Source organism: Microcaecilia unicolor, chromosome 3, assembly GCF_901765095.1.
Source record: "Microcaecilia unicolor chromosome 3, aMicUni1.1, whole genome shotgun sequence".
NCBI classification, from domain to species: domain Eukaryota; kingdom Metazoa; phylum Chordata; class Amphibia; order Gymnophiona; family Siphonopidae; genus Microcaecilia; species Microcaecilia unicolor.
The window spans coordinates 208791531-208819124 of record NC_044033.1 but is presented as its reverse complement, the minus strand read 5'-3'; the positions used below and the strand labels follow the sequence as shown (position 1 = coordinate 208819124).

General features: G+C 44.5%; 1 long non-coding RNA gene across 1 annotated transcript in view; it reads right to left on the bottom strand.

The window, feature by feature from the left end:
* LOC115466205 overlaps positions 1-27311 on the bottom strand; it is a 63000-nt gene extending 35689 nt beyond the window's left edge. Inside the window, exons 1-2 of the long non-coding RNA XR_003941515.1 lie at positions 27121-27311; positions 25991-26133 (exon numbers count right to left, since the gene is read on the bottom strand). This is a non-coding gene — a long non-coding RNA (uncharacterized LOC115466205). The remainder of the gene's footprint in view (positions 1-25990; positions 26134-27120) is intronic.
* Between the last annotated feature and the right edge of the window lie 283 nt (positions 27312-27594).

Sequence of the window (27594 nt, the reverse complement as noted above, 5' to 3'; positions counted from 1 at the left end):
CTCCTACCTTTCCACATGAGACTGTCATAAGAATGCTTTTGTCACACGTCATTTGCTCATTTCTGAATGTGAGCTGAAGAAGGTATTACCGTCAAAAGCTAATTAAAAAAAAATTTAGTCCAATAAAGGTACCATCTTATTTTTTCTTTTGTCTTGTATTGAATAACAATTTCAAACAAATAAAATAAAAGCTTTCCTTAACCTTTACGAGTTTGTCAACTCTCTAATCATTTTTATCCTGTCCAGCGCTATTGATTAAGGTGTGGCCTTACCACAACTCCTGCTCTTCTCAGTGTTTCCCCCCCCCCCATCAATGTTTTATTTTCAGTGAATTCAGAGGAAGGGCTGGTGGGGGTCCTACAGTGCCAGCTTTTTATGGGACATCAAAAAGAATCACAACCTAAAGAGGTTCCTGTTGTCTCCAAGAGTGATCTTTTTGCGATCCCTGTGGCACTGACAGCTGGAAATTGATAGATCTCCTATGCCCTCTTGTGATTCACAGGAGAGAGGAAACAGGCGGTGTAAGGAGACAAGACCCCACCAACCTTCTTTGACAAACCTGATCTAGCTTTCAGATGTTCCTGGCTCTTTACAGCAACAGTCTCTCTCCCAACCAGTAACCCTTTCACTTCCCTTCATCCATTCCTTTCTCCACAGCTCTTCCCTGCAAGTGCCTGTCTTGATCACTATCTTTTGCCCCCCCCCCCCCCTTACAGTTCCTTTGTTTCTCCTAGGCATAACCCCTTCCTTGCTCCACGCAAATATGCCTCTTTGTCTCCATCAACCAGCCTCTTTCTTAAACAGCAGACTTCTCATTGGACAACATCAGTTAGCTACCAGCCAATACTCTCTGGTCATAGAATAAGAAGAGAAAAATAGTCATAGTGGGCTCAGACCACTGGTCCATGTAGCCCAGTATCCTGCTTCCAGCAGTGGTCAATCCAGGTCATGAGTACCTGACAAACCCCAGTTGTAGCACCATTTTATGCTACCAATCCCAGGGCAAGCAGTGGCTTCCCTCATGTCCCGCTCATTAATGGACTATGGCCTTTACCTCCAGGAACTTGTCCAAACCTTTTTGAACTCAACTATGCTAACTGCTTTTACCATATCCTCTGGCAGTAAGTTCCACACCTTAACTATTCATTGAGTGAAAAATATTCCTCACTTTTCTTTAAAAGTATTTCCATTCCATTCCTCCAGATCCCCCAAAACTCTTAAATGTAAGCACTCTATACAGCTACACTTCCCGATGCAGCTTGCATGGCTGCATGTTTTACATTCCAAAAAACATCCCCCCTGGATTACCACTACACACAAACTATTACAAAATTGGTCTGTTATTTTCTTAACAATCAGAATGTTGTACTTCCTTTCCACTGTTTTTAATTATTGTTCTGCACTAAACTATCATTTCTAACTCACAACTCTCATTTTCATAATATCTGTAAACTGTGGGAACCAGAATGGCACCACACTCTGAGAACTTTTTTTTTTTATATAGCAGAACAAGGAAAGATATTTTTAAATACCTGACTTTTTGTATTGCTCCAGTGCCAGCTTTTCATGGGACATCAAAAAGAATCGCAACCTGGAGAGGTTCCTGCTTTCTCCAGTGCTGATCATGGAGATTTCAGCTGCTGGAGCGATGGATTTTATCAACCTCCAGGACAGAAGCAAGAGGAACCCTTTCAAGTCACTTACCCCTTACTATTCCTCTCCCACTAGCTCTGCTCTGATTACTCAGCCTTCTCTTCCTTACAATTCCTTTGTTGCCTCTAGCCTTTTTACAGCTGCATTCTCACTCCCAGGCAGTAACCCTGGCCTATTCCTCTCCACTCTATCTCCATCAACCAGCCTCTCTTCCAGCTCTTCTCTGCAAAGTTCTCCTTGGAAAACATCAAGCAGTTAACTACCAGCTGCTCTTCTGGTCACAAAAGCGAGGCGACGTGCCCATCGGTGCACGGAGCCGACATTAACATGGCGCCGTGCACCGATGGGCCCTCATGCCCAAAGCAGCGGGGAGCGAGGGGGCGAGGTCAGGACCCCGCCCCGCAGGTGCTCCCCTCTGTGAGGGGCAGGATCAAAGGGGGGGGGTTCAAAACCCCAGGGCTGAGCTTGGACAGTCTCTTCGGCGTCCGGGCACCAGCCAGCACCCGGTACACAGAGACCACGTGGAGAGGGAGCGGCGCGTAATTTAAAGGAATTCACTCGAACAACTACATTAATGTGAGTACTCCCCTTCGGAATATATTTCTCCCTCTCACGGGCTCTGTAGCTGGTCTTGCCTAGTTGCCTCATCTAAGTATGTAGCCTGGGTCTTTTTCAGCCTCCTGCGGTGGGGCGCATAGGCACGCGGGCAGCCTGCGATCGTGGCACCGCGTGGGCGATCGACAGGGAGGCAAATAAATAAAGTTCTAGTGCGGCCCGCGCCTTCCCTGTTTGCCATCAATGGTCTGGTCCACTAGTACTCGCAGCGCCCGTCTGATCTAGAGCGATTTAAAAAAAAAAAAAAAAGAGAACCCTCAATTCGCGTGCATCAGCACCGGCTTCGGACATAGGACGATCTCCCACAGTTCCCCCCCCTCACAATCGGTCCTCGCGATATGGATTTCCCTCCTTGCTTTTATATATTTAGAAGAGACAGTGGCCATCTTGGTAGAGCATGGGGGTGGCCATCTTGGTCAGTCTATAAGAGCATGGGAGGAAGCCTTCAGGTAAGAGAAGTCGGCCATCTTGGTAAGTCAACAATCGACAGGAGGCCATATTGGTAGGATACAAACATCAGCCGCCCCAGTTAGTCAGGAGGCATACAAGGCAGCCATCTTGGTAAGCCATATTAAAGGTTTATATCGTTGAAGGGTGTACAGAGCAGCCATATTTGAAGCCAGTCTGAGCGGCCATACTCGTCTCCCAAGTGGATATATCACAGGGTGGCCATCTTGGGCAGACAAGAACTGGCAGAATTAGGAAGTCTTTATAGCAGATTAGACGAAGTTATGCCATATGTGCCAAAAAAAAAAAAGTAGTACTAACATATAATCTTTTAAGTTATCTAGATCTGACCATTCTCTCGACACCAGTGTATAACACCTCCTGGAGCATAATGGAAGCAGAAAAGAGCTCTGATACGGAAAGAGCACACCACCCATCCGAACGCGATATGGATGAGAATTTCTGCGCACCCCCCATCCAGCAAGAAGTAGCCATGACACATGCCAAGGACGATGACAGTACTTCAGCAGCAGTTACACGATCAAAGACCCCGGTATGCAAAGGAAAGGGGCAAAAGAAAGGGCAAAAGAAAGGGGCCAACAGCAAGGTTAAAGGGCAAGCAGCGACAACAGCGGCGAAGGCAACAAGGAAAAAGAAAGGAGGCCAGAAGAATGCTCAGCAACCTCCCCGGATGGCAGCCGAGGCGCCAAGCAACACGAACAACGCATTGAAGCCTACCTCGCCCGGCCCATGGCAGAACCCCGCACAGTGCCAGGGATGGACACCACCGACAGTGCCGAACGATGTAGCGCAGGCGGCGACCTGCCCCGGCCCAGCGGAAGGCCCCTGCCAGCATCAGACAGCAACCACATCAACATACGGAGCATTGCCAAGATACGCCCCGACTCCTTGCCAGCCAAGATGCCTCACATCACTGCCGATGAAGCCAACTACACTCCAGGGCAAGCAGCCCGCAGGCACTCCCAATCCAGTCTCAAAACGCAAAAGCGCGGGAGAGCCACAAGGCATGCCAAGAAACAGCCAACTGAACTATCCTATGAACTCTGAACCCACAGGTACGTCCAGCGGTACATTCACACAATATGATGCTAATGTTTTATATGAATGAGGGTGGGGGGGAGTATTGGATAGAGAAGGATAGCGACCCAAACATGGGGTGGCAGGGCACGCAAACCGAGAGGGAGGATGACAGCGGGAGTAGGAGCACACCTACTAGTAACCCAAAACCCACGACAGGGAAGAAAGATAAGAAGAAAAAGAAAGGGAAGGGAAAGAAAGAGTAGAAGAAGAGATACCAGCAGCGACAGTAGCTCTGAGTCATCGACCTCTTCCTCGTCAGAGGAGGAGGAACTGCAGAGTGCGGAGGGAAAGGCGTCCAGCGCTAGGCCAGAGGGTCACCCGCCGGTAGCCGCCATACCGCGCCTGTGGAGATTAGTGCCCAAATCAACCAGGAAGAAGATAAAAAATAAAAAATTCTTTGACATTTTTCAAATACTAGAAGGGAGGAAGAGGAGTAAGAAAAGAAGTAAGGACAGGAAGGAAAACACATACACACGGGCAAAGGGGACACCTAGATCCTTATTCAACTGGGTTTGGGCCATCCTCAGGGTTATAGACGCCGCAGGGCGTGCAGACCCCACACAATATAGCCCCATGCTGGCATACGCCCATACCATCATGCAGGCATATAGAGATTATGAAGGATATAGGTGGTTAAAATATGACGAGGAATATAGGGACAGGATGGAGGAGGACGACTCGTTGGGGTGGGGATCAAAAGATGTCGACTTGTGGCTATACACCATGACCAATAAAGGGTCGATCAAGATCCAGAGCAGGCCCTTTCGTCCAGGGGGGGTTCAGCAGCACAGGGAGAACAGCGAATTCCCACGAGGCAATCTGCTGGCGCTTCAATAGATCAGCTTGCTCCGCACCAAATTGCAGATTCCGGCATGCTTGTGCCTCTTGCGGAGCCCCGCATCCTGCTAATAAGTGTGCAAAGAAAGCCACGGACAGGCCTTCCACCCAACAGTAGTCACAAAATGATACACAAAGCCCCCTCCCCCGTCAACCTAGACTCCATGCGGCCCTGGCTGGCTAAATACCCACGTAGAAGGGACGCCCGTACAATAGAAGAAGGTTTTACCTTTGGTTTTAGAATTCCATTTACCGAAACGAGTCGTGAACAAGCAGTTCGGAACTCCCCCTCAGTGACGCGATTGCACCACGAGGCTAGGGCACGCATCCGTAAGGAAGTAGACCTAGGGAGGGTGGCAGGCCCCTTTACCCATCAGCCATTTGAAAAGTTCATTCTATCCTCGTTAGCAATTATCCCCAAGAAGGACCCAGGCAAATACAGGCTAATACACAACCTATCCTACCCGGCAGGCGATTCCGTGAATGATTTTCTACCCCCAGAGACCAGCTCAGTGCAATACGCATCATTTGACATGGCTGTACAGTTACTACGGCAGGCGGGGCAGGGAGCACTCATGGCGAAGGCAGATATAGAGTCGGCCTTTCGGCTGTTGCCAGTACACCCCGACAACTTCCCCATATTAGGTTTCAAGTTCGAAGGGCAGTACTATTACGACAAGTGTATGCCCATGGGCTGCTCAGTGTCCTGCTCATTATTTGAATGTTTCAGCTCATTCGTGCACTGGGTCGTGGAGAGAGCCTCGGGGAGCCAGCGTATCATTCACTACCTAGATGATTTCTTATTCGTGGGTCCAGCAGATAGTCACGCTTGCCAGTCCGCCCTCAACCACTTCTGCGCAATAGCTGAGTCTTTTGGTATCCCACTAGCTAAAGAGAAAACTTGGGGCCTGTTACTTCTAGCCTTTCACTGCAAAATTCTCCCTCCTAGGCACCAGCCCCTTTCAAGTCACTTACCCCTTACTATTCCTCTCCCACTAGCTCTGCTCTGATTACCTAGCCTTCTCTTCCTTACAATTCCTTTGTTTCCTCTAGCCTTTTTACAGCTGCATTCTCACTCCCAGGCAGTAACCCTGTCCTATTCCTCTCCACTCTGTCTCCATCAACCAGCCTCTCTTCCAGCTCTTCTCTGCAAAGTTCTCATTGGAAAACATCAAGCAGTTAACTACCAGCTGCTCTTCTGGTCACAAAGGATGTAGAATCACTATCCAGCAAGCCAAAGGGTGAAAGAAAATGTTCCAAAAATAAACAGACGTCCACAATCTTCAACATAAAAGTTTATTCTTCTAAAAATGTGACGTTGTCAAGACCCAAAACAGGTATAATAAATATATAACATATACAGCCAAAAAGGAAAATACACAAAAGGAATGTGAATAAAATGACACAATACCAAACCTTACACAGTGAGAAGTACATGCAAGCATGTATTATACAATTAGTGATTTCACTAAATAGTGACAACGTGAATAAAACAAATACACGTGGAGGGGCATAATTGAACGAAAACGTCTATCTCCATGGGCGTTTATCTCCGAGAACGGGTCCGTGAAGGGGCGGACCGAACCGTATTTTCAAAAAAAATAGACGTCCATGTTTTATTCGACAATTTGTGAGCTGGGCGTTTTTGTTTTTCAGTGATAATGGAAAATGAAAGCGCCCAGCTCAAAAACAAATAAATACAAGGCATTTGTTCGTGGGAGGGGCCAGGAATCGTAGTGCACTGGGCCCCCTCACATGCCAGGACACCAACCGGGCACCCTAGGGGGCACTTTTACAAAAACAAAAAAAAAAAGGTAAAAGAGCTCCCAGGTGCATAGCACCCTTCCCTTATGTGTTGAGCCCCCCAAACCCCCTCAAAACCCACTGCCCACAAGTTTACACCATTACTATAGCCCTAAGGGGTGAAGGGGGGCACCTACATGTGGGTACAGTGGGTTTGGGGGGGTTGGACGACTAAGCATTAAGCAGCACAATTGTAACAGGTAGGGAGGGGATGGGCCTGGGTCCACCTGCCTGAAGTCCACTGCACCCCCTAACAACTGCTCCAGGGACCTGCATACTGCTGCCAGGGAGGTGGGTATGACATTTGAGGGTGAAAATAAAAAGTTGTGAAACATCATTTTTTTGTGGTGGGAGGGGGTTAGTGACCACTGAGGGAGTCAGGGGAGGTCATCCCCGATTCCCTCTGGTGGTAATCTGGTCATTTAGGGCTCTTTTTGGGGCCTTATTTGTGAAAAAACAGGGTCCAGGAAAAGTGCCCTAAATTCTAGCTACTGTTTTAATTTCCCCCTCTTGGACCTCTTTCTGACTCCAGATCACACGGGGGGCTAAAGATACCTATGTCACATAACAGGTTCTGTATGATTTCTCCAACCTCCATTGCCACCCAATCACAAGGAGGTCTGCTCTGGGTTTGCATTAGGGGCTGTAATCGAATTCTGATTCCCATAACTACTGCTTTCTGTGTTCCTGGATCTAGGTATACTCTGGGCCATTTATGTTCCCAGATAATGCCTAATAAAAATCTGTCTAAGTTTCTCCAGAGACTGAGTGTATGTGATGTGCCTTGTAAGCTAAATGTAAGGTAAAGAGAAGATAGAATAAAGACAGAGATAGGTTTAAATAGATAGATACATTTTATTTCTTACCCAAAGACAAGTCTTCAAGTTGGTACAAATACAGACATCAGACTTTAATCAGGTACATTCAGCAGACAGATTCTGGGTACAACCGGACAGAGCTTCGCCGTCTGACGGAAGCGTTGGGGAGGATTCCAAAGCTATGGCAAATTGTCCCCTCTTTTATACACAAACCTCTCCATAGAAGTCAATGGTTAGATACCTAGCTCTCAATTTCTGAGATGATACTTTCCCATGAGACTTTCCCATGCGGTCTTATCAGCATGTTTTGGGAAGCGTTGAGATAACAGTTCCACATCTCTCTGTGTCGCAATATTTTTCACACCATCTTAAGAACTCTGTATAACCTCTGTAGCCTTCTATACAAAACTAATAGACTCCATTTTGTTCATCTGATTTAAAGTGACAGTTGTACCAGTTTGTGTCAGGACTCATTGTTCAGACCTGCTTTTTACAGATTCTGAAATATTAAATCATGTACCTGTTATTTGGCCTAGTCAGTACTTCTTCAGTTATTTTAGCTGTTAAAGGTATGTAAATTGACCCATCACTATTCCAGTGGATGGATCCCAAGCGGGGACGCATATTAACTTACAGGAAAAGCAAGTCCTTGCGCAGCCAGTCATAGATTTTTAAACCTAGCTGGTATTTTTACAGCCTGAGTCCTAAAATCTGGCCTTCCCACCCTTCCGGTGGATCCAGTGAGGGTCTCTTGCTGTACTATAATTATACATTCCCCACTTGTCACCCCCTCTGAGGAGGGGTGACACAAAGCTCGTCATCATCCATTCCAGAAGGTGGCAAGCTATCAAACGAGAGGGGGAGTTTTGCTCTTATGGGTTGCTAGCAGATATTATGCCAGACAGAAAACTTCAATCTTAGGTGGTATATTTTTGGGCATATGGAATTCCCTTTATATTACTCAACCCCTTGGGCTTTATCCTGATGTCATTTCTCTTGAGACTTAGTCAAACCTGTAGTGAGAAATGTTTTTATGAATGGGACTAATCCACGAGTTCATTTACAAAATCCCATGCAGTATAGGTATACGGGTAATAGCAATTTCAGGTGGATCATACTAATAAATACTTTCAGGTTTTGCTATGACTTCTATTGTATCTGTTGCATAGTACATGGGGAGATAATCTAATGTATCTTTCTCAGTGGTCTTGAGAAGGAATAGTGGTTTTGATTAAGCATTGTTATGGTGGCTCAACAAATATATGGTTAGTATTCAGATTGCAGGCTGTTTAAGGTTGTAGATATTCAGAATCCTCAAACAGGTCGGGATTCTTGGACCTTACTAGTACTTATCATTGGCATTCAATCATGAGCACTAATAAGTGGATAGCAAGTATGAGGTTGCCTCATACAGCAAAGAGGGTCAATCCCAGCACCAAAGGTCATGCATGGATCTTGACATATGCATAATGACCTGGAAGTATGGGAAGCAATTTATATATCCATTACCCCACTTGGAGCTTAGTCAAGCCTACAGAAAGACATGCAACGTAAGTAAGCCTACACCAGAGTTAAACAATTGCATAACTCTTGTATCTGAGCAATATCAACTTCAATTTGAGTTACATACAGAAATAACGGGGAAACTCTTAGAAAAACAATTAGAACAATAAAGGAAATAATAGGAAAATAAAAATAAAACCTTTTCAATATCTAGACATGATTACTGCTAAACTGAAAATAAAATAAAATATGAATCTATAATGTCCATAAACAGCAACAGTAATTCTCAAATTAAGTATCAGTTCCAAATTCTCTTTCATCGATCATGGTTGAGGCGGTGGAAGCGCTGAAGAATCTGGACGGAGATCTGGAAGATCTAACAGGACTGGGTTTTCAGGCTGGCCTGCTGAAGGAAGTGACTGGTCTTGAGATGGTTAGGCTGGTTCTGCGTATATCTTTCACATGGACCCAAAACTTATGGTCCAATAGTTTGCAAGGTGTAAAGATTATTGCCACAACCTTGGGGGATCTAACATCATTTGGATAGATCTTGAAGACGTACTTGTGGTGTATAAAGTGGGATCTTTCCATGTCTTTATTCTAGGCATACACCATCATAATCAGTCCATCAAGAGCCAGAGGCTGGCAAAGGAATAAGCAAAATAACTGTATGCTTGAATGATACATTGCTATATCTTAGTGGGCATAATCAGTGTGAATTGAATAGACATGAAAGACAATGTAAACATGGAGAAAACAGTGCTAATTAAGTGCAAAAGCAAAAGGGAAACCAGAAGGGTTCAATAATGAAAAGCCAATTTACATAAATAGCAATAGTATATATGAAATTATATCTACAAAAAAACAATTAGAATTTAGAGATGATGGTAAATGTTCAATTATTGATGTATGGAGGGCAAGGAATATGGTGAACAGAAATAGGCAAAAAGGCACGGATAATGCGTTGCAATGTATAGCCAGTAGGTATGGATTCTTCACCTGTAATGACTACCATTCACCAAGGGTTGAGCCCTCAGCTGCAGGAGGCCAGCAGGACTTACGAGTTAGATGATTCAGAAAGAGAGGTAGAGGCCAAAGCTTTTTGTAACTCTAATAAGTGGAGAGCCTGACTCTTTCATGGACCACTTGATGCATCTGTTGAAACTCACGCTCAATAATGTCTCGTTTTTCACACCAGGTAATGTTGGGGTCTGTGCATCTGTCTTTTAATTTAGCGATTCTTTGCTGCAACATAGCCTTCAGATCGGATACATTATCGGGTAGCTCTTCTTTGATAGCAGTCATCTCCTCGGTGAGGGACGTCAACGGAATTTCTGTAGCCATCTGGGGAAAGGCAAAACTTAAACAGACCATTAGTGCAATTTATGTGGTAAGCTTATTGAAAGAAGTCAGAATGCTAGGAGGCGGGCTGTGGGTATAAATGGGGTTCAGGAAGGAGGCATGGTAAGGAACAAAGCATCGAAAATGAAAAAATTAAAAAAATTAAAATATTTAAAAAAAAAAGCACCCTGAAGGGTGTAAGATAAAAATAGGCTTAAAAAAAAATAAAAATAAAAATAAAACAAAATATTATACATCTGAATTGCGGCAAGGCATATTCAGATGGCAATGCAAGGAAAAGGTTCCTCGAAAAAGACAAATGGAAAGGAAAAAACATTAAAAAGTGCAGCCACATAGAGTTTAAGTAACCCTTTTCAATCAGTCAAAGAAGTAGGGAGAAGCATATCGCTTTAAGACAAAGCTACCACGTGGTAAGAGTTAGTTGAAGCAAGGTGTTAGTTAAATACACAAAGCATAAATTCCAGGACTGCTGCACACAAATAATGTACACCAGTTCTTCTCACAATCACTCACAGTGAAAGACAGAGAGATAAAAAGAGCAATAGTTGCCATATTGTGATAACCTGTTTTGAATAGAAAGGAATCAGAAAGTGGAGTGTACAACTTTCTCAATTTATGTCTGAAAGCTTCACCAATTCTCAGTCCAAGAATACTATAAAATCTATGATCAGCGCAAAATGCTCCCCCAAATGGCCAGTTCAAGGGAATATTTTTCGCATTCATTCCATATAACGGATAATGGTTATTAAATATTTCTTCTTTCTTAGACAAGGAAATAATGAAAAGCTTTCAGATGTCACACATATCATAGAGAGATTTCAAAAATGAAGGCTTTATATTCATGAAAAAACTAAAGAAGTGAATGTCACATCAATTTAAATAGCGCAACAGTTAAAGCAGAAAACATTTTAACCATGAGCAATACACAGCTTTTATTTAAAAGGGATCCCGTATAAAGTAAAATGGCATAAATAAGTCAGTACAGGTATATATATAAAATGAACATCCTTCGGGGATCGCTCATCCCTGCAGTTGATAAGAACTCCCCAGGGAAGGTATGCATAAAAGCAAATAAATAAATAAATAACTTGCTGACTTAGTTAGGTCATTTGTATGGTACCATAAATATACACTTGCAATTAAACCTAGAAAAGTATAAAATAAAGACATGTTATCTGTACTAGAAACAGAAACATCACATCAATATATATACAGAGAAATGGTTTTTGGATACTAAATGAGAAGCTGAGTAGTGTGAGTAACTGAGAGCAACAAAATTAGATCGGGTTCGGATTACGTCCAGTCATTATGGGGCGGTTAATATTGATCCCTAGGTCTGTGGTCACTGCAGTCTACGTTGATCCGGGTTCCACAAAGGGAATGACTGTCGTTCTGGGGGATTTTGACGGACCTGCGGTTTTCTAAATCTATATGGCTGCGTCTGAAGACATTCAGCAGCATAATGACCATATTGTTGGCAGCGATAACAGAGCACATCAGGATAGCTATCAGGGCTAGGCCGGGAACGATAGTCCCTAGGTCGTCTATTATCATCAGGAGGGCCCCTTAGGGGACCTCGCTGAGGTTGAGCGCGACGACCTCTTTCTTCTGGGTAAACAGTTCTACGGTCTAGGCCCTGATTTCGGCCGTTATTGTCATAGCGTTGGTCAGCATACATAACAATAACAGGGGGAGAAGTGCCAAGAGTATTGGTATCTGAGTCAGAGCTCCTAGAGGCTCTTTTCTCTTTGAGATCTTCAGTCTGCAGCACTTCCAAGTTAGTGTGTACTGTCTTACGATGTTGGGCTTCATCTTGCTTGCTTTTAATAAGCCGTCTGCAATGATGAAGGATGTGTTCACGAATTTTAGGCCATTTTTCCAATTGGAGACCTACGGTGTTCTCCAACTTAAGTTTAATTTCTGAAGGTAAGGTTCCCTTCAGTAAATGGTAGAATACTGGAAGAGCATTATCAGAGTCAAATTTTTCCTCTGTCTGTTCTTTATATAGGTCTTGGAGTCTGAGTAAATAAGCCTCAATAGGCTCTGAATCCATTTCCCATCTTTGGGAAGTGATAACAGAAAAGTCTTTAAGGGTCGGATACATGGTCCGGATTTCCTGAAATACTTTTGTCTGAATTTCAGTCAAAGGGTTACCATCATATTGGGTATCTGTAACAAATTTTGCATAGCCCGATTGAGTGAATATGTCAGTGACACTAGCGTGCGGGGTTCTGCCCAGGAGCGCTTTCATGTCGCCGACTGACAGAGTGGTCCCCAGGGTTATGTCCTGTAATTTCTTCAACCATCGATTACCTCCCTGTGCAATATCCGGGAGCTGTAGTATGAGGCTATTCAATTCAACCGCTGAAAGTGGAGTATATTCCGTATGAGGGACACCTCCGGACATTTTATTCAACAGGGGAAAAAGTTTTACTTTCTCAGAGGGTTTATCAATCGTGGCGGTTGGGGGAAAATGATTCTCATACTTTTTCCAAACTTGGAGACCTTGAATTAGGTAGAGGGTCGTTTTCTGATCCCAATGGGGGTCAGGGTGATCATAAATAAGATCTCTCACTAGTGAGAGCTTGTCTGATCGTAAGGATCCTTCACGCGGGAAAAGGGCGGACTGGGGCTGGAGCGCCTCAGACCATCCTGCAAGGTTATCAATCCATGGTTGAACATAATGCCATGAATTTTCATGTAATGCCACATATTGGGCAGGTGTGCTAGGTGGACCAGATAGGATAGGTCCTGTACTGGTATTTAGGGCGGGCAAAACTGTAGGATGATGGGGACTATCAATGACTGTAAGGCAGCGGCTAGATCCCTCATTAGTAAGATAACTTTGAGGGTGGCGTTGTCTGGTATGATGAGAAATAAGATCATGTTGTTGAGGAAAATCAGATTTTGGTGCAACAGATACCACGGTGTCCGGGGTATCAAGGCGCGGTTGTGTTGTCAGGGACTTGCGTAAGGAACGAAGTCCTTCTGAAACAAACGCGAGGCCATCTCCCATACTAGCCAATGTGTGACCGTATTGTTCTTCCGAGGGGACTGGGGTATTAGGTAACGTGAAACGAGGTGAATCGTCTGCAAGGGAAGGGATTACTTCACTATCTGAAAAAGGGGAGAAATGGAACATCGGAGGAGGCTCGTTTCGAATATCCTTTATGTCCGATTTTGTGGGGAGTTGTTGTTTTAAAACTTCCCATGCTTCGTCTAATGGGGAGAGTCTAACCTTCAGTCGCTCATTAGCTGGTTTGGCTGGGAGTACCAAGGGACGCATTGGCCGTGCACCTAACGTGTCCCATCTAGGAAGAGTAGAACACTGAGGTTCTAGAATGGGCATTGAAGGGTTCACTGGAGCAGGGGGCGGTTTAATGAAACCCCGATCATAGAGTTCCTGACAAATAGCCCGCGCTTGTGTAGCAGGACTACATGGAATGAAACCCATCTGTCGTAATTGGGACAGGATAGGGTACTGTAGGGATTCAGTGGGCAAGGGATCAGTTTGGACATGGGAGTCAAAATATAGTGGTGGAGGTAATGTTTGAGTTGTGTGCTCCATATGTGGGTAGGTAGTCGTTTGGGTGGTCATGTGCGAGGTGAATCCTGATCCTAGCTCAGGATAAGTAGAGGTCTGGGTAGCCGCATCAATTTGACTGATGGCAGGATGCTGGACGGTGACCGGAACCAATGGGTTCGGGACACAAGGATATTGCTCAATAATGGGTGGGGGTATCTCAATCTCATGGCCTCCGATAGTACGATATACATGAGGCGGGGGTGGCGCTAGCGCCTGGGTAGTGCCTTGCATCGTTGGAGCAGCAGTAATAGTGGGCAATTGGGCGGTGGTTGTGGCCACTGGGATTGTTGAAGGGGTTAAGGGCGTCTGGGTTTGTACTGACCCCTGAGATATTGGAATTGGGTCTTTTTGTGATGAGGGAAGAGATAGATCAACTACACCGGCAATGTGTACGGTAGTGGGTGGGTCAAATTTTATAGGAGCGGGAGATATCGCAGGCAGCGAGGGTATCACTGTCTGTGATCCTTGAGATGAGGGGGTCTGTGTCTGAGATCCCTGAGAAATCTGTAGCTGAATTTTATCACAATATCCTGGGGGTATCGGGGTATATCCTACTGCACATGGTAGGAGCTTGGTAGTACCTGCAGCGGTAGCAGCATTATAGGGTGGTGGGGCAGTAGGTGTTATTGCCTCTTGGTAAGGGACTTGATCGCAATCAGACTTCGCTAGGGCTCTGTCATGCTGGTTTTGTGCAATAAGTATAAATTTATTAATAGCAGCTAAATGCTTATCCCTAGATTTTCCTGTTTTGTTGGATTCATTGTAGCAGATCAAAGCTTGGAGCTTACCCTGATCAAATGAACCCTTTGTTGGCCATTCTAGTCCTGGGTCTTTAGCGGACCAAACGGTGTGCCAGGTCTGACATAAACGGGAAAGTTCTTTTTTATCAGCGGGGAAAAAGTTAAGAACTCTTTCCAGGGGGCTAGTAGAGGACTGAGTGGACATAATGGAGTCAGGTATAAGGGAAAAGCAATCCACATGGGGGGGGGGGAGGTGTGCAGTGTAAAATGGCAAATTAAATTCCCAATTGGATCCTAGTTCAAAGGCAGATCATTCAAAGGAAAACATGCATCATGCGTATAGAAAACACCTTAATACTCACGCGTCTTCAAGAGCGTCCCAGAAGTGGAACCTAAAACATAAATTACTAATTGGCGGAAAGCTCAATGCTTTTGCCGCAGGTTATATTAACAAAGAAATGATAGCCATGAATATGAGAATAGTGCAGGAGTCAGTTGTGTCACTTACTATATATAACCTACTCTAAAAATACTGCCCTCCAGAGTATGCTTCTATAGAAATTGACCATGGGATAACACTCGCCATGAATTTTGGTATGGGATAACACTCGCCATGAATTTGATATGGGATAACACTCGCCATATTGAAAACCCCAAAAGTGGGGGAAGCAAAAACTCCAACAAGATTTTAGCGAACAGCGAAAATAAGTTCTCTAAAATTAAAGGGCAGCGATCTAATTGGTTTTCGCCGGTTAGAAATATGGGAATACACTCGCCATATATGGGAATACACTCGCCATTCTGTCGCTAACCCCCAATAGATGCTTAAATATTCGTCTAGAAGAGAACAAAAATTTAGGGCCCCAGTCAACCTGTATACAATCGCAACGAAAGTCGTTAGACGTCTCTTTATTAACCCCGCGCTCATCTATACAAGTAACTCATAGGTGGGCAATAATGCCGAAACCGCAGGCCACTCCGAAAATGGAATGGAAGTCTGCCCCTAATAAATAAGATGCCGTCATCCATTGAAGGATCTCCTTCAATGCATGTAAGTCCCAGACATCGGTATCAAAGTTAATTGCATGACACTAGTACAATAAAGTAGAGAGAGAAAAAATATTAAGAAATAAAGGAGAAAGAAAGAAAAAGGAAATAATAAATATGGCATGTTCCTAGAAAGAACCTCTGAAACCTAATCCAGAAGTAACAAGCAAAAAAATTATTTTAAAGGGAAAAAACATGTAAGCTCTTCGGGTAAGGCACAGTAATCAGACAACATAGAATAAGTTTGCCACACAGCACTAAAGAGCACTCAAGCATGACAACTGACCGAAAAGGAGCTATGACAGGCAGTATAAAATCAATCATCCGAGACGAGCAAAGCAAAAAACCCAGAGAAAAACTTGACATTGTAAATCATTAAACAAACAGCCTAAAATGTTCTTTCATGGCTGACAAGATTAGTGCTATAACCGTGTAAAGATTATAGGCGAGCAGTGAACCAGCACTGCCATCACAGAAGTAAAACTTAAGATGATCCGAGCCAAAATATTTATACAGGAAAGAGTCTGTATCTAGAATACTTTGGAAACAACACTATACACCGTTTTTCCTATAGAACAAAAGCACAATATGATAGCGTTGAAATGGGACAAAAACACTTGCTTTTTAACAATAAAACCAAATATGCAACAGTCTTCCAAAAATACTACCAGTTAAGCATTCAGCAAGAAATACATGCGTATTAATCATACCAAGGTAAATATGACATTATAGTGGAACATTAAGACATATATCTGTACAGGGCAAAAGAAAGTATCATCTGTAGGAATTGAGTAATACCATTTAAAGTGCAAAAACCAGGATCATGAAGCATAAATCATGGGGGGCCACGTAAATGAACTATCAGCATAATACCAAAAACAGATTAAAGAAGCATTGTAACGTAATCATAGGAAGCCATACTCGGACAAAGAAGGAGAAAGCCGGTTTTCAAAGGGGTAAGTTATGTATGTTTGAGGGAAAAATACCTTTTTAACACTTTGTAAGCACATGGTGTAGCACAATGAAGTCTATCAGGCTGTCACAAGCAGCGCAAAAATAAAGAAACCTGTCTCGGGTTTAAAATCATGACTCAAAGACGGAGTGAGAAAGCATTAGAGTATCTATTGTTTAAGGGAGGTGAGCTGAAAGAGAGGGCAACGCACAAAAGTCAAAGCAGTATGAGCATAAATTTTGGGGAGTGGGAGACAACGTCCTAATAAAAGGAGAATGCAGAGTAAGACTAAGATGCAGTGTCATAATTTTAAAAATGAAAGCAGAAATACATCCGTACAATCTTACATGCTCAAAGGTGCACGTATAACGGACTTGGCAGCATGAGGCATGAAAAGATAAGTCATTCTACAATTATGAGGGGAAACCGGAGTTGAAAGATATGAAAAAGATATGAGAGGGAGTTAGTTAGATGGATTTAGGAGCGATGCAGTTGACAGAGGATAGACAGCAAGAGGTTCACAATATCCCTGTGTAAATGATTGGTTAACTTGTACCACTTCAGCATAGAACAGAAAAAACGGACGGAACAGGGGGAAAGAAAAAAAAAAATCACTTTCTGAGCTTTCAAAAGTGAACCGTAGAGCCTCCTCTGCCGAAGCAGTGCTGGACTGATAAGGCAGCTAAAGTGGGCAAGCTTCCCAGAATCTCATGTCCTTGAGATAGTGAACTACAGCGCTTGTTAGGGAAAACTCTTAAAAGTTACAGAAAGAAATGGCAGTTTCGGAAGCCTGGATAAGGATATGTGAGGGAAAAAAGGGTTTAGAACTTCAGCTCTTCGGGCAAATTTAAATGGATTTATAAAGGCAGATTCGAAGCCCAAGAGGGAGTATTACTAGTAATGTAGTAAGTTTTGTTCCAGAAAGAAAATTAAAACTCACACCACATGGGACTGAGAAGGAAAAAGAATAGTTTTATAGGGAATCAAAAAAATGATTTCTAGTTTGCACCAGAAGCCAAAAAGGTGTATGTAAGGTGTTAAGTTACCCCAATTGGTATCGTGCGGGCCACACCCTTATAAATTTTACACGGACCACGAACAGTCGGTAGAGCATCAGAAAAGAGGGCAGAGAGGATTATTAGGGCAGAAAAAGTGGGGGCAGAACAAAATGTTGTAGAGGAAGGAATTCAGATTGGACTTAAGGGAAAAAGAACGGCTATGAGGGTGGGGTGAGAGCACAGAACTGAGCGGTTGTGAAAAAGAGCAATTAGTTGAACTACGCAGCAAATAATAAAGAACCGGAAAAGCGCTTCAAAGTGAAAAAGAGCCAAGCCAGATTTTGACAGGTGGAAACCGGTGCCTTGTATGACAGCGGCATACAGAGATAAGAACTAAGAAAAGCAGAGACGGAACAGTATAGTTCACACAAAAATCCAAGTCAGACGGAGTGCAAAAACACACACACAAAGATGCAAAAGGAGGAAAAAGAAAAAGGAGCGGACACACCCCCAGACAACAAGACGGCCATATACTGTCACAGAAATTAAAAAGGAAAGATAAGATCAGGAAATGTGTGTAACAGCTGAAAAGATAGCACAGGAGCATAAGATAGAAACTATATATGTGTAAGGAGAAACGGAAATCAGAGGTTCTGATGCTGCACTATGAAAAAGAGCCGAGAAAAGTACAGGAAGAAGGGCTGTTAGAGGGAAAGCATAGTGCAGAGGACTGAAAGAATAGAATAGGGTATGCTGGGAAGTGTAGTGCACAAAGGTGTGGATACGGATGGCAAAGAACTGAAGGAATATACAATTCTTGCAGTTATCATGAGAGACAGAGAAGTTTAAAACAACTGCAGATAAGACTTAGAGAGATAAGGGGAAAGCAGCAGTTGGACGGCGGTAAGCAGTGTTTGCAGCTGAAAAGAAAAGAAAGTTGTAGGAAGTCCAATAGGAAGATACCCTCCTAGAGGCATAGAGTAAAAGGAACAGTCCCGAGACATTAAAAAATCTCGTGGATAACTGTTTCAGCACAAGATCAAAAGTATGTGTCGCACACACAGAGTGAAGGCAATAGCAGATGTGGAAAGGTGGGGGCTGTCAGAGAAACCAGAAGGATTTTAGAAGGGAGCAATCTGAAAGCGTGCTGTCCTCCCAGAGTAAAGAGAATTCCCCCGAGACGGGAACATACAGAGAAGAACTGAGCAGGATTAGACCCAGGGGATTAATAGGAAGAGGTAGATAGAAGAAGTTAGGATGAAGGAGAACAGGAAAAGGGGGAAAGAACAGAATGCATAGTGAGGACAAGGATTTGATAAGGAGGGATTAAGACAGAACACAGGGTGGGATGGGAAACAGAAAATGCACAATCTCTAAGGATTGTTAAGCGAGTATGCTAGCATAAAGACCAATCCAAAGATTTTGAACATTGAAATAAACTTACAGCAAACCCCAAATCGCAGTCGCCTGGATTCGGTGTAATGCACCATTCACACAACAAGCACAGTCTTGCGCACATCTCGCAAATCAAAGAGATGGACAGGATAGGAGAAAGAAAAGAGGGTGAGAAAGAACAGAACAGAATATAGAAGTGAAAGTTAGAACTCAAAGAACCATCCCCAGTAGGTTAAAAATTAGGGAAAGAGATCAGCATAAAAAGGGCAGAGAAACAGGCGTGTTAGTACAGCGCAGGGCATGAAAACATTCAGGGAAGAAAGTAAAAAGACAGAAGAATAGAGGAGTATTTAAAGTAGGGGTGAGAACGGACAGAACATTGGTGCCCAATACCCCTGAAGTGGGCAGTGTCCGTGATAGGGGAAAAATGAAGGAATAACAGCAGGGAGATTGGGGAAGGAAAGATGAGGAAAAAAAAAAAAAGAGAAAAAAGTGAGAGAAAGATAACATAGAACATTTGAACGCACAATATAAGTATCCCCTCTTGCGTTCAAAAGAAGAGAAAGAAGGATAGAATGAACGGTCAGCGTACGGCTGGTCACCACTGTTTTAATTTCCCCCTCTTGGACCTCTTTCTGACTCCAGATCACACGGGGGGCTAAAGATACCTATGTCACATAACAGGTTCTGTATGATTTCTCCAACCTCCATTGCCACCCAATCACAAGGAGGTCTGCTCTGGGTTTGCATTAGGGGCTGTAATCGAATTCTGATTCCCATAACTACTGCTTTCTGTGTTCCTGGATCTAGGTATACTCTGGGCCATTTATGTTCCCAGATAATGCCTAATAAAAATCTGTCTAAGTTTCTCCAGAGACTGAGTGTATGTGATGTGCCTTGTAAGCTAAATGTAAGGTAAAGAGAAGATAGAATAAAGACAGAGATAGGTTTAAATAGATAGATACATTTTATTTCTTACCCAAAGACAAGTCTTCAAGTTGGTACAAATACAGACATCAGACTTTAATCAGGTACATTCAGCAGACAGATTCTGGGTACAACCGGACAGAGCTTCGCCGTCTGACGGAAGCGTTGGGGAGGATTCCAAAGCTATGGCAAATTGTCCCCTCTTTTATACACAAACCTCTCCATAGAAGTCAATGGTTAGATACCTAGCTCTCAATTTCTGAGATGATACTTTCCCATGAGACTTTCCCATGCGGTCTTATCAGCATGTTTTGGGAAGCGTTGAGATAACAGTTCCACATCTCTCTGTGTCGCAATATTTTTCACACCATCTTAAGAACTCTGTATAACCTCTGTAGCCTTCTATACAAAACTAATAGACTCCATTTTGTTCATCTGATTTAAAGTGACAGTTGTACCAGTTTGTGTCAGGACTCATTGTTCAGACCTGCTTTTTACAGATTCTGAAATATTAAATCATGTACCTGTTATTTGGCCTAGTCAGTACTTCTTCAGTTATTTTAGCTGTTAAAGGTATGTAAATTGACCCATCACTATTCCAGTGGATGGATCCCAAGCGGGGACGCATATTAACTTACAGGAAAAGCAAGTCCTTGCGCAGCCAGTCATAGATTTTTAAACCTAGCTGGTATTTTTACAGCCTGAGTCCTAAAATCTGGCCTTCCCACCCTTCCGGTGGATCCAGTGAGGGTCTCTTGCTGTACTATAATTATACACTACAAACGCATACTTTTTTTCCATTATCGGCGAAAGGCGCCCATCTCTGTTCAGGTGATAACCATGCCCCAGTCCCGCCTTCACCATGCCTCCGACACGCCCCCGTCAACTTTGTACGCTTCCGCGATGGAGTGCAGTTGAAAACGTCCAAGTTCGGCTTTCGATTATACCGCGTTATTCGTTTTTGGGAGATAAACGCCTATCTCCCAATTTAGGTCGCAATATAGGCGTTTTTGTCTTTCGATTATAAGCTGAATAAGCACCTGTGTGTGTGTAAGATGTTGGAAAAAGAGCAACAGTGACTACCCCAAAATATATACAATGTACTCACTAAAATGGAGGGTAATGGACAGGAGAGAGGGGGGTAGTGCTATAAATAGATAAAAATCATAAAGAGGTTCCTGATGGAATATAAAAGATGATATAGAGAATAACCTGGGTAAAAATTAATAAGATGAAAATGTAAGTAAAATATAACCAACATAATATAAAATACAACTGGGGGACAAAGTGTAGTGTAAAATGCTAAAAGATAAATATTAATAATACGAGATGCTATAAAATTAAAATAAACCTCAAATATGCAAAAACCTGCAAGAGTACATATGATAATAATGTTAGTTAGCAGATAGGCTGATAAAATGGGACGCTACAACCACGGAAAGTCTACATATGATAGTAGCACAAATAATTGTGAGATGAAAAGCTGTGCCAGAGGCAAAAATCAACAGCGTACACAGTATACAAACCACGGACAAAGGACTCCAAAAAAAGTATGAAGAAAGATACCAAAAAGCATACAGCAAACATGAAAAATAACCCACAGCGAATCAGCACCAGCCATCTCGTTTCCAACCCTAACCTCTTTAGCCTTTCCTCGTACGAGAGGCGTTCCAGCCCCTTTATCATTTTGGTCGCTCTTCTTTGAACCTTTTCTAATTCCGCTATATCTTGTTTGAGATACTGTGACCAGAACTGATTGCAATACTCAAGGTGAGGTCACACCATGGAGCGATACAGAGGCATTATAATATTCTTGCTCTTATTTACCATCCCTTTCCTAATAATTTCTAGCATCCTGTTTGAGTTTTTGGCCACCGCTACACACTGGGCAGAAAATTTCAGCATATTATCTACAACACCTAGATCTTTTTCCTTGGGTGCTGATCCCCCAAGGTGGATCCTAGCATCAGGTAACTATGATTTGGATTATTCTTCCCAGTGTGCATCATTTTGCATTTGTCTATTCAAAAATGCATGGGATAAATACAAAGGAATCCTGTTTAACAAGAATGGATCCAAAGAAGCTTAGCAGTGATTAGATGGCAACACCAAAACCAGGACAGAATTCTATGGTCTGTGCCCTGATCGTGGTTGAATAGATTTGGATGGGCTGGTGTGGAACTTTTCAGGGCTGTCGATGACAACTTCAGGGTATTTTAGAATAATACCCTGAAAATGGCAAGGACAAATCAAAATCAGTTATACATCAGAAGTATCTCATCTTACCTTATGTAATGAGTTTATCTTGTTGGGCAGACTGGATGGACCATACAGGTTTTGATCTGCCGTCATCTACTGTTCCTCCTATCACAGTAACCTTATCCCTGGCTTATCCCTACCAGTGGAGAAAAAAATCTAGGGTACTATGAGTACTTTCTTTACAACATCCGTAAAATCCGCCCCTTTCTTTCCGAGCACTCTACCAAAACCCTCATCCACACCCTTGTCACCTCTCCTTTGGACAGTGGCATTCCTAGGGGGGCAGGCAGCGTGGACCCCCCCCCGGGTGCACGCCGCTGGGGGGGTGCCGCAGCGCACGCCTGCTCAGAGTTCCCTGACTTCGCGCATTCGCTGCAGCTCCCTCTGACCCGGAACAGGAAGTAACCTGTTCCAGGGCAGAGGGAGCTGCAGCGAACACTCGAAGTCAGCGAACTCAGAGCAGGCGCGCGCCGCAGCACCCCCCAGCGGCGTGCAGCTGGGGCAGACCGCCCCCACCGCCCCCCCCCCCCTTGGTACGCCACTGCCTTTGGACTACTGCAATCTGCTTCTTGCTGGCCTCCCACTTAGTCACCTCTCCCCTCTCCAGTCTGTTCAAAACTCTGCTGCCCATCTCGTCATCCGCCAGGGTCGCTTTACTCATACTACCCCTCTCCTCAGGTCGCTTCACTGGCTCCCTATCTGTTTTCGCATCCTGTTCAAACTTCTTCTACTAACCTATAAATGTACTCACTCTGCTGCTCCCCAGTATCTCCACATTCGTCCTTCCCTACACCCCTTCCCGTGCACTCCGTTCCCTTGATAAATCCTTCTTATCTGTTCCCTTCTCCGCTACAGCCAACTCCAGACTTCGCTCCGTCTTGCTGCGTCCTATGCCTGGAATAGACTTCCTGAGCCCCTACGTCTTGCCCCATCCTTGACCATCTTTAAATCTAGATTGAAAGCCCACCTCTTTAACATTGCTTTTGACTTGTAACCACTTGTAACCACTCACCTCCACCTACCCTCCTCTCCTCTTTCCTCTACGCATTAATTGATTTGCTTGCTTTATTTTTTGTCTATTAGATTGTAAGCTCTTTGAGCAGGGACTGTCTTTCTTCTATGTTTTTGCAGCGCTGCGTACGCTTTGTAGCGCTATAGAAATGCTAAATAGTAATAGTAGTAACCCTAGACTCCTCCCTGACCTTCGAACCACAAATTAATCAACTACGGCAGAAAACATTCTACAAACTTAAACAGCAAAAATTGACCAGTCGTCCTTTTCATTACGTATCCAAATGTTAGTCCAATCTCATACAGACTACTGTAATGCACTGTATACAGGCCTCTCAATGAAATTGTTGTCCAGGCTCCAACTCATCCAAAACACATCAGCCCTTCTAGTTTTTGGATTGAAAAAATATGACAGAATATCACCCTGCTTAAAACTACTACACTGGCTCCAAAGGTAATCCGATTTAAAGCTATCTGCCTACTTTTGCAAGTTGTACACGGGCTAACCTCGGAGATGCTGACTAACAGCTTCAAAGATATATTATTCGGACATTCCGCACGACTACAAAAATCCTTGGTATTCTGGACACCAAGCGCCAAGAACATTCTCTTCTTCAAATATTTCAACGCCCTGTTTTCTTTCATAGTTATCCCATTCTGGAATTCTCTACCAATCACAATATGCCTCGAATCCACCTACCTATCATTTAGAAAGATACTGAAAACTCTCCTATCTGACTAATGATAGGAAACATCTTTACATAAGAACGTAAGAGTAGACATACTGGGCCAGACCAATGGTCCATCTCGCCCAGTATCCTGTTTTCCCAAACAGTGGCCAAGCCCAAATCGTGGCAACACTCCATACTACAATTCCCAGGGCAAGCAGTTGCTTCCCATATCTGTCTCGACTATGGACTTTTCCTCCAGGAATTTGTCCAAACCTTTTTTAAACCCAGATACGCTAACCGCTGTTACCACATCCTCCGGCAAAGAGTTCCAGAGCTTAACTATTCGTTGAGTGCATATGGATGACGGTGGGGCGTTGAGATCCCCTGAAGAAGCCCGAGAGGTGAAACTGGTCACCCTAGGGATCACCTCTGCTGATCAAGCTAAGTATTCTTCTGCTGCTTCTGAGTGGAAGTCTATTAAGAATATTGAGCTAATGAGTTTGAATTCATTGTGGGTATCTTGAAAACCTCACTGGCTAGGTGTGTCCTGAGGACTGGGCTGAGAACCCCTGCTTTAAAGGTATAAATCATTCACAGGATCCAAAGCTGTTCCAGGGAGCAGGAAGCTCTAGAACAGAGTCCTCCAGGGCAGGGGCGTATCTGGACTCTGGCAGTAGGGGGGGCCAGGGCCAGAGGGAGGGGGGCACATTTAGCCCCCCCCCTGGCACCACCGACTCCCCCCCCCCCACCATTGCCAGAGCCCCCCCCTGCCACCAACGACTCTCTCCACCTCCTCTCCCGCCGCCAACCCTCCCCCGCTGACGTTGTTTACCTTTGCTGGTGGGTACCCCAACCCCCGCCAGCCGAGGTCCGCTTCCGCCTGCTTTTAAAAATAATTCTTCAGCTGGCGGGGGACCCCAACCCCCGCCAGCCGTCGAGGTCTTCAAAGTTCTTGTTCGTCGTCCTCCTCCGTGGCCATGCTGTACGCTGCTGATTCAGAGTCTGTCTGATGTCGCACCACGTTGTACGCGCGTACAACGTGGTGCGACGTCAGACAGACTCCGAATCAACAGGGTACAGCATGGCCATGGAGGACGACGAACAAGAACTTTGAAGACCTCAGCGGCTGGCGGGGGTTGGGGTCCCCCGCCAGCTGAAGAATTATTTTTAAAAGCAGGCGGAAGCGGACCTCGGCTGGCGGGGGTTGGGGTCCCCCGCCAGCAAAGGTAAACAACATTAGCGGGGGAGGGTTGGCGGCGGGAGGGGGGCCAAGGCGAAATCTGCGGGGGCCCAGGCCCCTGTGGCCCCACGCAGATACGCCCCTGCTCCAGGGCTGAAGCCCAGTTTGATTTTCCAGATACCCACAATGAATATGCATGATGGGTATTTGCATGTAATGGAGGCAGTGTATAGAAATTCAGCTCATACATATTCGTGCTTCAGTAGTAAAAGTACCCCCCCCCCCGACCCTCGGCAACTTTTCTATAGAAACTCCCCTGTCTTAGTTGACCACATGCCTATAGTCTGAGGGGGGAGCGGGGGGGCTAAACTGGCATAGCCTTCTGTTCTCCAGGTTAGCCGAGGGAAGGGAGTCATACAACAGTGACTCATAGAGGCCAGACTTAGCATGACACATTTGGTAATGACTGGGCTATATAAATTAGAAAGGGGTGTAAAAGAGAGGAGAAATCCCTGTGTAGTTGTGAATGGGGGCTCAGGGCATCACATTCCAGGCCTGGTTCTGACTGAACTGGAAGTCCAAAGGAGCAGTACGAAGCTGCAAGGTCAAAATAAAAAACTCAATTCTTCGTGGAAATAGTGGTGGATGGAACAGCCTCCCGTAGGAAGTGATAGATCTCCTGACAGCTTACACTCAGTTACTGCAGAATGACATTGGAAGACAAAGCTCAAGATGTGTTTTATTTTTCCTGTAGCTGATATTTCTATGTACAGATGATCCGTTCAAGTGTTGCTTGGGTGGGGGAGGGGGGGGGGGACTGCTCCTGGGTATCCCAACTCAGATCTTGCTGCTGCCTACATTTACTGCAGAGTGACACTAGAGCACAAAGCTCAGGGTGTGTTTTTTTTCCTATTGCTCATGCCTTTGTATAGACGATCCTTTCTAGTATTGCCTGTGTTTGTGTGTGGCTGCTTCTGAGGTGCCCAGCTCAGATCACTGCAGAGTGACATTAGAGTACAAAGCTAAGGATGTGTTTCTCTCCTTCAGCAGATCTCAGACATGCTAGGGGGCAAGAGGGGCATTACCTGTGGTTAGAAAACCGGTGAGAGGTCCACTCTCCTCAAATTCATGCAATGCCATCATGCTGACCTCATAGCACGACCCAGGACCAGGTCAGTGAGGGTGCCTTTAGTCTTTCCACTGTCCACATTCGGGCTTAGAGGTTCCCCTAAGGAAAAAAAATCAAACAGGATGGGGATCAGGCACCAATCGCACTCAGGGCCCTAAGAGTCCCTAAAGAAAAAAAAAAGATTGTGAGGAACAGGTTGAGACAGTCTTGGTTTTAGCCCCACCCCTTCTGCCCTAATGCATTCTGGAACCTGTATTTTTTTGCTGCTCTTTAACTGAAAGACCCAGACATAGACTAGCAGTAAAATATTATTTGTCCTGTCTGTCTTGATTCAGATTGTAAGCTCTTTTGAGCAGGGACTGTCTTTCTTCATGTTAAATTGTGAAGCGCTGCGTACGACTGGTAGCTCTATACAAATGATTTATAGTAGTAGTAGTAAAACCAAACCTTCTCGCTTTCTTATGCTGCTTATTACCTGCTATACCTAATAAATCTTCAGAAAGGAACGCCAATAAATAGACAGGACAGGAAACAGATAAACCAAAGAGACTATCATATCCCCTCTCTGACATCTTTTCTGTTTGGTTTTCCTTCATCCGTTGCCTTTCTTTGAACCTTTTCCATTTTCCCTATATCCTTTTTTTGAGATGGGATTCCCAGAACTGCACACAATAATCAAGGTGCAAATGCACCAGGGACCTTTACATAGTCTCCATCATGTTCTCCGTCCTTTTTCACACACTTCCTAACATTCTATTTGCCTTTTCAATAGCCTCGGTATGTTGGACTGCAAATGTTAATGTACTGTGTTCATAATAAACTGCACAAGAACACATTTTCCCCTATGTGTATCACTTTGCCCTTGTCCACACCAAATTTCATCTGCTACCTAGATGTCCAGCCTCCTGAAAATCTTCGCACTTCTCTGCCATTTCATCACCCCTAGCTGCAGATCATTTAATAAACACATGAAGCAATACAGGCCCCAGCACAGATCCCTGATGCACCGCCACCCAAACAGAAGCCAAGATCTTGAAGATACTGGTCTAGTCCCTTGCTGTCACCTGACCTGTCATTCCCTCTTACCGCCGTGGGCTAGCTGGAAGGAGATCTTGTATCTGTCCACGGAGGCCATAGGTGGAGTCCACGACACTGTGGCAGAAGTTTCCGTGATGTTGCTGAACTGCAGGTCCCGGGGAGCCTCCAGCTCTGGTGGAAAGAAAGCATTGCTTAGAGACAGCTCATGGCGTGGCCCCTTCCACTCCGCGGGGCCAGCTGCCACCTGGATAATCCCTTATCCAGGTAGCAGCTGGCCACGCGGAGTGGAAGGGGCCATGCTATGAGCTGTCTCTAAGCAATGCTTTCTTTCCACCAGAGCTGGAGGCTCCCCGGGACCTGTAGTTCAGCAACATCACGGAAACTTCTGCCACCCAATCCTGATGTTATCTGATTGCATGCGTGGACTGAATTAGCCCATCCTTATGACAGAGAAGCGGGTGGTAACGCTACATGCGGTCACACACTGACAGAGCAGGCTCACGTGTTGTCTGTATGTTTTCC